At 36.6% G+C, this 13,120-nt stretch overlaps 1 protein-coding gene across 5 annotated transcripts in view; it reads left to right on the forward strand.

Annotated features, from left to right (window-relative positions):
* Positions 1-13,120, forward strand: part of CDK6 (cyclin dependent kinase 6) — a 228,799-nt gene that overhangs the window by 148,625 nt on the left and 67,054 nt on the right. The window lies entirely within an intron of this gene.

Here is a 13,120-nt window from a genome sequence, read left to right on the forward strand (position 1 = left end):
TGCTACACAGAGACCACCCTTTCCCCCAGCCCAGTTGTCCTTCAGCCAACTCATTTGACTCATTGCTTTCCTAATTTGCGACCACACTGTCCAGGACTAACATGCTACCTCATAGAGTAGACATTCACATGAATTGAATGGAAGCTTACTTTGACCTAAAAGCTTGTTGTCTGGGCCTTTTTTGTGTTGATCTGCTTAGACATAGATAAAATGGGGGAGAGGTATACGACTCAGTAAGAGATAGTAAGGGCTGCCGCTATCACAAAAGGTCAGAAGCCTGGATCCCTGAATTCCACCTTTGCTAGTCATTCAGTGAGTCATTATCATCCCTCCCCTGACACAAGTGCACAGCCCTGCTGTCTACTGAATGTCTCTCTTCCCCCAAGATGCCTTTCATCTCTCTTTGGAGGGAACACCCATTCAGCTCATTTTCCCTGTACCTTTCATTGCCCTGTGAGTCTTCTTACGCATTCTCCAAATCTAATCAGGTTCAGCTCCTCCCTCCCCAGGAACATTTCCTTTGTTAAAGATACATGATTACTCAAAGATATTAAGTGATTATTGGACAGTACTGTCCTCATATTCTCCAGTCTAGGGCATTGCCTCTATCCATCTTCAGCACCGCCACTGGGGGTTTCCTGTGGTTCATTCATGTATCCAGCTATCAGATAATTACTGAGCACCTTCCATGCATGACACTATAAATGCATTGTGGCCAACAAATCGAAAAACTATAATGCAAGATAGAAAGGGTCAAGTACTATAGAAGTACAGTGAAAGCTCAGAGGAGAGCCATTACTTCCAGCTGGGAAATCAGGAAAGCCTTTGTGGAGGAGGCAATAAGTGAGTCAGGCTTGAAAGATGGGTAGGATTTGGACCTGCAGAGACTCAAAGAAAGAGAATCCCACAGAGAGAATCAGAGAACCACACCAGCAATGGCAGGTGATGGGAAATCCACACATCTAAAGGGAGCCAGTGGCCCCATATGAGCCAAGGCAGCTCTAGGTCTGAGGAAATACAGCGCTTCTGCTGGTAACGGATGCATCAGATCACTGGTGAGGACAAAGTTATTGACACAGTGCTCCATGCTCTGAGACTGTCATCTTTGTATTGACCTCGGACATTTTTTTGTCATATGTCAAAACATCTCCTTCTAACTCTTAGATTACAAATGGGTGAATTTGAGATAACTCCATTATTATATTGGTATTTAATTCTTAATAGTTTCCATAACCAGCTAAGGTGTTATAATGAGAAGACTGTGCTTGGCAGAATTAAAATTCCAATTAATTATCATATTCTTAATTTAAATATATAATTTTAAAGAACTAAATTTTGGCCAGGCGCAATGGCTCACGCCTGTAATCCCAGCACTTTGGGAGGCTGAGGTGGGTGGATCACTTGTGGTCAGGCGTTTGAGACCAGCCTGGGCAACATGGTGAAACTCCGTCTCTACTAAAAATACAAAAAATTAGTTGGGTGTGTAATCCCACCTTCTGGGGATGCTGAGGCAGGAGAATCACTTGAACCAGGAGATGGAGTTCGCAGTGACCCAAGATCGCACCACTGTACTCCAGCCCAGGCTACAGAGCAAGGCTCAATCCCTCCTCCCCAAAAGAAGTAAATTTTGCAACTCTGTGAAAAGTCAGTAAAATTATCACTAATTTTGATTTTCACTTCCTAAAACCATATACTAGTTTTCTATAGGGAGAAAAGCATGTATTTGAGAGTTTTCTATTGCTCTGATGCAAGTAAGCAGATTAGAGCACTGAAAACCTTCACTTTGACAAAATAAAGATACCATAGGTATCAAGGATTACATTTATATTCCTTATAAACCATTATCTATGTTTGCATTTGACACATGTTGTTGAAGTAGGCCCGAGAAAGAGACTATTACTGTATTGGAACACTTCATAAGTAATTACTAAATAAAAGGACAGCAAGGATATTTAAAGATAACTTTCTTGGGTCTGTAAAGTATTTGTTTTTTAAACCTTCATTGCCATTCCCGTATCACTTAGGGACTCTGAAAATGTTAACAGAGGACACCTTACAGCTTACCCAGTCCAAACATCTTCTTTAACAGATGAGAAAACTGAGGCTTGGAGAAGTTGCCACCCATGCTAGTTTCTCCATCTGTAAACTGGATATATTAGCTGGGGTCCCAAGAGGAAATAGATGGCATACTCTCAGGCCTGAGAAGAGGAGAGGGAGCAGTTACTGGAATCCAGGGGGAAGAAATCAAGTAGAGTAGACTGCTTGAGACGGATATTGACTTTGTGGTGGCAACTCAGTCGGCTCTGGACGGCTTTGCTGGGAGGAAAATCAAGGAGTTAAGGATCCTGACCTCATGTTTCTCCTTTGCTCTGAATTCCTGCCGAGGCTTCCCATTGGCGAAAGCCAATAAGAAACTGGAGGCATGTGGCAGATATACTTCTGCTTCCGAAGCAAGAAAAAGAAGACGTACAACACAATGTTCATACTGTGCTTTTCTGCCATTGTGGCCATATAATGAGGATGAATCAGATAACATCTAGTTTTTTTAAGACCTTGGTGAAAGGGTGCATGATAAAAGATTGTTAAATATAATATCGAGTGAGAGCAGTTTACTCTGAAATGTATTTTAAGTCAGAATTGGCCTTGGCTGTACTTTATCTTGTACTATTACTGAACTGGTTCAAAAAAATGTGAATAGAGATCAAAGCAGTATAAACAGATACATCCACTTGTGTAAATATCCTTGAACTCCCCCCCGCCCCCACCTTCTGCTCCCCCTCCAAATCCATTCCGCATGTTGCCAAATCCATTCCGCACTTCTAGAGGCTGTTAATACGTGTAATGATTGTAATTAAACATCGTATTTGCTTTGGTTCCAGCTGGCTCCAATCACCAAACTCTGTCTATAATTCTTATTGTTGTCTTTGCTTACTAGACAACTGCATTGTTACCATTAGTAGCTACTTTTGTTATGGATTTCTAAATGTTGATCTTTATATGTTGCACTCATTGTTTTCCTCAATATGTCTTAAAATTTAAATTTAGCATTATATTTTGTTTTTAAGGACAGAGTTATTAAACAGAGAACTTTTGGTAGAATGGATTATATTGTTGAGAACTTTCAGGCACTAAAACCTTGAAACAATTTTATTGATATGATTCATTCTTTATAAATCTTTTAAATAAAAATAAATTTCTCCTCATGCATGACTTAAACTGGTTTTAAATTAGGCAATCTTTCATCAGAAGTTTTTAGAGGCACAGAAGTATAATAATTTCTAAGCAAAGGGAATTTATATTTTACTGTCAGGAAAATTTGTTACAATTTGTTCTCAAAAATTTGGATCCAGATTTAGTTGCAGTAGATATTTTAAATCCTACAAAATTACAGAAGTTGTCATAATTTGAGATGATTAAAATTACAGTGACTTAATGTCGGGATTAAAAGACTCTGGTTCAGAGATTATAGAACAACCAAGTAAATTAACAAATTAAAACAAATTAAAGCTGTCTTGATATATAGAATAATATTATACAAATAAGGAAACAACTATTAGAAGATGGTATTCTTTTATATCTGTTCCAAAATATAGTAGTTTATTTGTTTTTCGTTTCTGTGAGACGGAGTCTCACTTGTCACCCAGACTAGAGTGGAATGGCATGATCTCAGCTCCTGCAACCTCCACCTCCCATGTTCAAGCAATTTTCCTGCTTCAGCCTCCCTAGTAGCTGGAATTACAGGCATGCATCACCACCACCAGCTAATTTTTTGTACTTTTAGTAGAGATGGGGTTTCACCATGTTGCCCAAGCTGGTCTCAAACTCTTAACCTCAAGTGATCCGCCCACCTTGGCCTCCCAAAGTGCTGGGTTTACAAGCATGAGCCACCGCGCCCGACCTAGTAGTTTGTTATTTTTAAGTGTAGGCCTAGGTCATTGTTGGGGTTATTTTATTAGAGAATTAACTGGAAATGTAAGTCTTGCACAATTCATACTTTCTTTAGAAATTGAATTCCTCAAAGATTGAACCAAAAATGACATCTCTTTATATAAATGTTGATAGTTCAAAATAAAGGATAGCCTAATTTCTCTCTCACTTGTTTACAATGATTTACACAGAGATTAACGCAAAATATTACAGATAAAAACAAGATATTTAAATTTTAGCTTTCATTGAAGTTATTAAATGTGAAGTGATGAGTAGATGTTATATAGAGCACTGGAAAGTAATAGAAACCTTAAACAGTTTTTCGGGAAATCACTTAACCCTAAAGGACAGCTGAGCTTTTAAGATTTGTAAGCTATTATAAATTTCTACAGATATTTCAAAGTAAATTTAAAATTGTTTCCTGTTGGTTTTTTACTTACAACCTGTATCTTTGCCCCTTATTTTGTGAATGTTTGGAGGGCCTGAGTTGAAGGTGCTATGTTGCAAATTGAAGAAGGGACACAGGGTTGAAATCAGACAGTCCTGGTAAGAATCCCAGCTCTTCCAAATCTCAGCTAATGAAGGCTTGCCGATTACTCAGCCTCTCTGAAATTCAGTTTTCTCAGCTGTAACATGTGCTTACTGACAGCAAATGACTAACTCAGTGCCCCTGAAATAACCACCCAGCATCTCTTTTCCTTTCCACTTTCCACCCTCCTTGCACTCTCCTTGTTTTTGTGGCAATTGTCCATTTAAAGTTTGATGTCTTTGTGCCCTTACAGACATTTTTCTATGCATCTATGATTATTATAGTTACACCCAGACATAATCTTTTAACATAAACTGAAATGTATTTTACACAGTTCCAAAACTTATTAACTTAGTTACTGTATCATGGATGTCTTTTCAGTGTGAACAGGAATAAGCAAGATGGGAACTATCTTATTCTTTTTGATGACTAAATGATATTCCCCTTTTGGTAATTATTGTGGAGTAAACATCCTTGTGAATATCTGTTTGTATACCAGTATGAATATTTCTATAAGATAAACTTCCATAAGTGGAACTCTGGGTTGGGAATGTGTACGCTATTAATTTTATAGATACTGTTATTTTGTCTTCTAAAAAGGTTGTGCCAATTTGCAGGAGTTTGGGGTTTGTTTGTGTTTGTGTTTTTATTTCTTGTTTGTTTGTTTACTTACTTAAAACAAAGTCTCACTCTGTTGCCCTGGCTGGAGTACAGGGGCATGATCATGGCTCACTGCAGTCTTGACCTCTCGGGCTCAAGCGAACCTCCCATGTCAACCTATTGAGTAGCTGAGACTTCAGGCATGTACCATCACACTTGGCTAATTTTTTAATTTTTTTGTAGAGGGAGGTTTTACTATGTTGCCCAGGCTGATCTCTAATCCCTCAACTCAAGCAATTTTCCTGCCTTGGCCTCCCAAGATGCTGGGATTACAGGCATGAGCCACCAAGAGGAGCCCAAATTGCAATTTAAAACACTTTTTCAATATGATGGCCAACCCTGAACAGTGTCATTCTGTTCATTCCTCCAGATCATGCACAAAATGGGTTTCTGTTTCTTTCCTTCCTTCCTTTTCTTTAATGAGATTATCTCTGATGGTTTTTTCTTTGTAACTTTTCTTTTTACATCTTTCATCTATTTTTCTGTTGTATGGTTTTATTTCTTACAGATTTATGCAAGTGCTTTATGAAATATGGATGTTTATTCTTTGACTTTATGTGTCTTTTCTCTCAGCCTTTATTTCTAGTGTTTTTTGCTGAGGAGTATTTCAATTTTAAATAGCTAGATCTGTGACTCTTCATCTAAGATTTCTAGATTTCCATCATGCTAAAAAAGTCCTTCACATCCCAAGGTCCTCCGCTGTTTTCCTGTAGTACCTTTTGCTAGTTCTGTTCCATACATTTAGATGTTCCATGAAATTTTTTAAAATTTTATCCATAGGAAATGTTTAAAGAAATTTTATCTACATAAAGCAGAAATCAAACTTACTGTCTTCCAAATTAATGGCCATTTGTCTTACTTTCAATTAAAAATTTTTTTTTTTTTGGAGACAGGGCCTCCCTGTGTTGCCCAAGTTGAACTAAACTCTTGGGCTCAAGTGATCTCATTGTAGCCTCCTGAGTAGATGGGTCTAAAGGCACTGGCCACCCCACCTGGCTTTCTTTCAGTTATCGAAGTACTTTTTTTTTTTGTACTAAGCTGAAATTTGGCCACCTATAAGAATGTTAAGCCCCATAAATATATCTGTCTCTTTCTGGACATTATTTTGTTTTCTTGATCTGTTAGCACCTACTATTTCATTTACTACTTAACATGCCTTAGAGTATGTTTTGATATTAAGAGAAAATTCTCCTTATTCCTATTTCTCAAACTATTTATGGCTCTCCTTAAGCATTGTTCTAACAAAGCTTCTTTATTGTCAAAGTTAAATTTCTCCCCAAAATCATGGGACTGTCCTGAATTTTTATGTTAATACAGGATGACTGTTACCATTATAATATGGCCTTTTCCCATCTTAGCCATGTCTGTATCACCATTTCTTTATTTTATTTTATGTTCTTCAACAACAGTATATCATTTTCCTAATAGGGATTTTGTAAATTACTTTTAATTCCTCAATGTTTTACATTTTTTTGTTACTAGTATGAATGGGCTTCTTTTTCCATTTTATTTTGTGACTGAATTACTATGAATTGTGTATTTATATTATGTCATGTGTCTACCATCATCTAAATTTTTATGATTTTAGTAATATTTTTGTCACTATAAATTTTATTTGCCAAAAACATAAAGCCAATGAGCACAAGGCAGAAACTTTTAGAAAGACAGAGAGATACTGGGGGAAGGAAAACAGAAACTCAGTTCTCTTTTAGAGTTTGACAAAGTATAGACAAATGTAAGTAAGGATTTATATAAGACAAACTCTTATCAGGAAGGAACTTTAAAGAGAGTACTTCCATTACACTCTCAGAACAAAAACCAAGTATATACATTATTGTAAAGAAAACAGCAGTAAATCCTACCAAGTAGAAATTGTACAAATTACAGTCTCTGGTTGTAATTCAGTAGAAGTAGAAATTCAACTGTTCAAAGATAGCCATAAATAACCTATATGGACATTTTAAAACACTTTTCTAAACGATTTATTCCTCATAGTAGTGTACTCTTGGATTAAAGAGAAAATTAAAGATAAATTACATAGTATTTAAAGACGAGCAAAAATGAGAAAAGTTCATCTACAAATATGTAGTTAGAATTTTATCATTAAAATTGAAATGAGCTAAATTTTAACGTAAAAAAAAAAACAAAGGAAAACAGAAATTAAGAGAAAATTTTAAAACATAGAAATAGAAATCAACAAATTATACAATAAAATAAAACAAGAATCCTCCCAAAATGGAAATAAAATTGTGCCCATTTTTAAAATAAATAATATGGCTAAACTTCTGACAAACCTGATAGATATAAAGAGAAAACAAAAATTTACAACATTAAGGAAAAGAAAATCAGTATAACTAAGAAAACAGATGAAATTAAAATCATTATAAGAAATACTATGTTCAAGTTTAAGTCATTGCATGTTTAAATCTAGATTAGGGATGCTCATAGGAAAATCCTTTATCATTACCAAAATTTGCTCAAAAAGAATTTGAAAACTGAACAGAGTAATTACCAAGAAGAAATTCAAAAGACTGTTAAGACACACTGCTAACAAAGATCCAAACAGTTCTATGAGCAAGATTGTTTAACTCTCAAGGAACTGATTATTATTCTGTTATTTGTACTATTCCAGAATATAGTAAAGATTGGAAGCTTGAATATCTCTGATATCAAAACATGAAAAATTAACACAAAAAGAAAAACTACAGATCAGTGCCATTTATGAATATGTTAATTCCTAAATAGATATTAGCAAATAGAATTTCAGAGTGTCTTAAAAGAATGATACTCAACAATCAGAAATTATTTATTCCAAGAAAGCAAGGATGCTATAATATTGGCAAATCTGTTAATGTAATTAATATATCGTTAATAAAATAAAGGTGAATGATCATATGGTCATTATTAATAGACATTTTAGAAAGCATTTGATGAAAATTCATTCTACATTTTGAGTGGTAACTGAATTTTAAAAGGAATAGAAGGGAATTTCCCAAACATATCAGTATTGTTATTATTTTGACTGTCTAAACATTTATTTGATGATCATAATCCATATAGCTGACTAAAGTATTGAAAATGAAGACAGTCAGCCCTACTAAAGTTTCTTTAGGATGGATAATCAATCAGAAACCACAGTTTCTTGCTGGGCACAGTGGCTCACGCCTGTAATCCCAGCATTTGGGGAGGCCAAGGTGGGCGGATCACTTGAAGTCAGGACTTCCTGACCAGCCTAGCCAACATGGTGAAACCCTGTCTCTACAAAAAATACAAAAATATTAGCCAAGTGTGGTGGCATGTGCCTGTAGTCTTAGCTACCTGGGAGGCTGAGACATGAGAATCGCTTAAGCCCAGGAGTCGGAGGTTGCAGTGAGCCAGATCGCACCATTGCACTCCAGTCTGGGCAACAGAGCAAGACCCAATCTGAAAAGAAAAAATAAAGAAATAAATCACAGTTTCCTTAAAACAGTTTAAAATAAGCCTGTATTCAGATTAAACTTTTCTTCTTATGATGCTAGACTTTATTTTGAATTGTTTGAATTGAGATGGAAAGATAAGTGTGTGCCCTCATGATGTCTGTGTATTTCTGTGAACCACTCAAGTGGAACCTTATGAACAGTTTGCACCTGCAGTTTTGTTTACAGTATGTCAGGAAAGCAAAGAAGTATTTTTCCAGCTAGAAATATTAATAAAGCAGAAACAAGTCATGTAACTAAAAACTAGAGCCCAGTATTGGACACTTTCTTAGCAAAAACAGTACCTTCTCTTTTGGGAATGACTGGTCATTTAATTTTGCCCAATTATCTTTCTAGGAATGATTGCCTTAAAAGAATTAGATAGGTGTTAAACCCTTATTGTTATATTTACAGTACTGTGGTAGGCATTTACAGATATAAACATAGATTAAGGCAGGGCCGTGTCCTCAGGAACAAACTATATTATGAGCTTTGTTACAAGGTATGATTTTCAGATAGCAGCAAGTTCAGGGTGGTGCTGGCATCTAGGCTAGACCTTGTAGGATAGGTGAAATTTACACATGTGGAGAGGAGACAGAAGAGTTTCCCAGACTAGGAAAATGATATAAACAAAAGCATGGAGATAAGAGCAATAGGATATGTTCGCATAATCTAGTGGTATTCAAACCTAGCCAAGGGTGAGGGTTACTTGAAGAACTTAAAAAAAAATGAAAGAAGAAGAAAGGGTTGGTGCAGTGGCTCATGCCCGTAATCCTAACACTTCGGGAAGCCAAGGTATGAGGATTGCCTGAGCGCAGGAGTTTGAGACCAGCCTGGGCAGCACGGTGAAACCTCATCTCTACCAAAATACAAAAGAAATTAGCTGAGTGTGGTGGTATGTACATGTAGTCCCAGCTACTCAGGAGGCTGAGGCAAGAGAATTGTCTGAACCCAGGAGGCAGAGGTTGCGGTAAGCCGAGATCGCGCCACTGCAGTCCACCCTGGGTGACAGAGGGAGACTCTGTCTCTAAAAAAAAAAAGAAGAAGAAGAAAGATGAAAGAAACAAAAGAGGAAAACTCCAACCCAAAAAGCTCAATCCACAGAGAATCTAATTCAGTGGCACAAGATAAGACCTATACACCTAAGTTTTCTAAAAGCCCCGTGAGGATTCTGATGAACAGGCAGGCTTAAGAACCAGTGGGGCAGTATAGATGTGACTGGTAATAAAGACTATGGAAGTTCTATGAGAGGTGTTACATTGATGGAAAGTACTGTGGGAGGTGATGCATTGATAGAAAGATGTGTTGGGGGCAAATGATAACTCAAGTAACGTTGTTTTGGTATTATCAGTTTTGTGTTGTTTTTTATTTCACATCACAACCACCCCTCCATTAGATATCAACCGGTATTACTTAAACAAAACTTAACCCATGCATGAATTCAAAGCAAAATAAGTTAGATGGAATAAAAAGAGGGAACCTGTCAAGAATCTTGTTTTAATTTGATGTTGCCATATAATCACCTCAAAACTTCAAACAGTTATTTTATTATCACTCATAATATTGTCAGCTGTCCAGATTCAGCTGGCAGTTCTGCTCTGTGTGACATTGGCTGGGACTGCAGTTATTTGGGAGATCAGTTGGCTTGAATGTCCAGGATGGCTCATTTGCAGGCTTTCAGCTGAGAGCTCAACTAGAGCTATCAACTAGGGCATCATCTTCATGGGCTTCTCACAGCATGACAGCTGGTTTCCAAGAGGTAGCATCTCAAGAGAAAAGGCCTAGGCTCAGGCTTCTTATGAGGTAACATGGGTAGTCTCAGACATTACTTCTACCATATTCTGTAGGTCAAGCAATCACTAAGGCCAACTCAGATTCAATGGGAGGCGAATGAACTCCATCCCTTGATACGAGGAACAGTATATGCAAATAAGGAGAGAAGGAAATTGATGGCAGCTGCCATTTTTGGAGACTTGCTGCTGCAATCTTATCATACCAAGTAATACAGCATCAAATATATATATAGCAGAATTTCAGAAAATTTAGATAGATATCCATAATAATACAATTAGATGAAACAACAAAGATAAAAGGGATCTGAATATTATAAAATTCTAATATAATAGATTTATATTCTGAATTCCTTATCTGACAATAAAGAATACACCTTTTAGGTATCCATAGACTATCTGCCCCTTCCCCCACAAAAGGAATCACCTGAACCCCCGCTGTGTACTCAAATCTGCAGCCTTAACATGATATGCTTTTTTCAGCCCTCAACCTGGCAGAAAAAATTACAGTTGTGTTTGTTTCATCTATTACTATACACTGCTCTGTATTAAATGAGGTTCTTGTCTTTTTGGAATCCATTCCTCTGGCTGGCTTTTTCACACATGATATGAACAATTGGGTTACACATTCTCAAATTCTTCCCCGTTTTTTAGTTGTTTTCTGAAAAGAGCGGCATGGAGAGGGGTTTTACTTTGCTTGCCCAAGCTGCCATGGTAAAAGCAGTTTTGACTTGTCCTGGGTGTTCTGTAGACTTCAGGGTCACCATCCAGCAGCCCTGGAACCATCTTCATATATATATATACACATATATATGTATGTGTGTGTGTGTGTGTGTGTGCGCGCGCACGCGCGCGTGTGTGTGTGTATATATATATATAGAGAGAGAGAGAGAGAGCTTTTGGGGTACAAGTGGTTTTGGGTTACATGGATGAATTGTATAGTGATGAAGTCTGAGATTTTAGTGCTCTTGTCACCCAAGTAGTGTATATTTTACCCAATGTATCGTTTTTTCTTTTTCACCCCTTTCTCTAACCGCCCCCACTTTCGGAGTCTCCAAAATCCGAAGTCTATTATACCTCTCTGTATGGCATCATCTTCTAATTTTTTTTTTTTCCTAAGGAGATAAAAGCAAGTTGAGTAGCATTTTAAAGTTGGAAGAACACATCATATGAGAAATGTGAAATCAGAAATGGTGAACAAATTTCGCCAGCTCAAACACGTTCAGCGACAGAGCTAGGGCTGAAAGGCAGGTGTACTGACTCGAGTACTGTGCTGTTTCTTCTCTGCCGGGCTATGCGATTAAAAAGAGGGAGTTTCGGCCTTTGATAAAGGCCGGGGAAATGTCATGAAAAATACCTTTATTTCAGTTGCATAAAAATTAATTCTAAGTTAATGGGTCTTATTTTATAGGTAAGATGATATCACAAGAAAACAGACTACTATTGTTTAAAATTTTTAATCTTGAAATATTAATAAAAATAATTTTCTATAAATAGAAAACTGCAGGAAAGACTATAACAACCCATGCAGTCACCATCCAGATTTAACAGATTAATATTTTCTCATGTTCACTTTAGATATCACATACTAACTTTTAAAATAATTTTGGATCACAAAATAAAAACATTTTTAATTTGACTTTATTATATATAATATATATAGTTTATACATAATTATTCAAATATATGTTTACATATAGTATGTCTATTCATACAGTAAATACAGAAATAGTCATTGAAACACTGTATATAATAGTGAACAATCATTACCCTTGATCCCTTAAATCTCCCTTGAGAGATGGTGAAATGAATTATAAGGCATCTATGTCATCTTATACATCTGTTAAAAGCAATGAGATACGTTGAGAAGCCATGACATAGATGATTAAGATGAAAAGTGAAAAACAAAATGTAAGCTGGAGAATTGATATACTCCTGTTCCCACTTTTGCCTTTAAGGAAGTATGTTTCTGTTTAGGAAGAAGTATGAAAGAATGTTCATGATTCACTAATCTATCTGACTGACTGACTGACAGCTTCCCTCTCTGTTGCCCCTGCTCAAGTGCGATGGTGGGATCACAGCTCTTTGCAGCCTTGAACTCCTGGGCTCAAGTGATCCTCCCACCTCAGCCTCCTGAGTAGCTGGGACCACAGGCACATGCCACTATGTCTGGCTAAGTTATTTTTTGTAGCAATGAGTTCTCACTATGCTGCCCAGGCTGGGCTCAAACTCCTCACCTCAAGAGTGTGACACCTCGATTCAACAGTTTGAATCCTCCCACCTCTATCTTCCAAAGTGCTGGGATTATAGGCATGAGCCACTGGGCCCAGCCTCAGTAATGTATTAACTCTGGAAACTGCAGAGAACTAGAATCAGGTCAGGAAGCATTTATTTTCAACTTTATGCATTATCTATTACAAATTGTTTCTACAACTGATAGGCCTTACTCTAATAATAAAATAATAAAACATCTAAAGGATACATTTTTTATAATACAAGTGGTATAGCTTATTAAAATCAAATCAGAAAATTCAGAAAAGTACAAAAAGGAAACCTTCTCTAGGCACATTTTCTAGCAAAAACTATTTACTATTTTAGGGTATTTCCTTCCAGGTTCATTTGTAAAGATTTTTGTTGTCATTTACCTTTTAAAAATAAATGATCCCACTGTATAATATAATCTTTTCTTGCACTAATCATGATCACTAGTATTTTCCTTGTAGACTTTTTTTTTTTTTTCATTACAAAAATATTCCACT

The sequence above is a fragment of the Cebus imitator genome, unplaced genomic scaffold (genome assembly GCF_001604975.1).
Source record: "Cebus imitator isolate Cc_AM_T3 unplaced genomic scaffold, Cebus_imitator-1.0 Scaffold98, whole genome shotgun sequence".
Classification (NCBI taxonomy): domain Eukaryota; kingdom Metazoa; phylum Chordata; class Mammalia; order Primates; family Cebidae; genus Cebus; species Cebus imitator.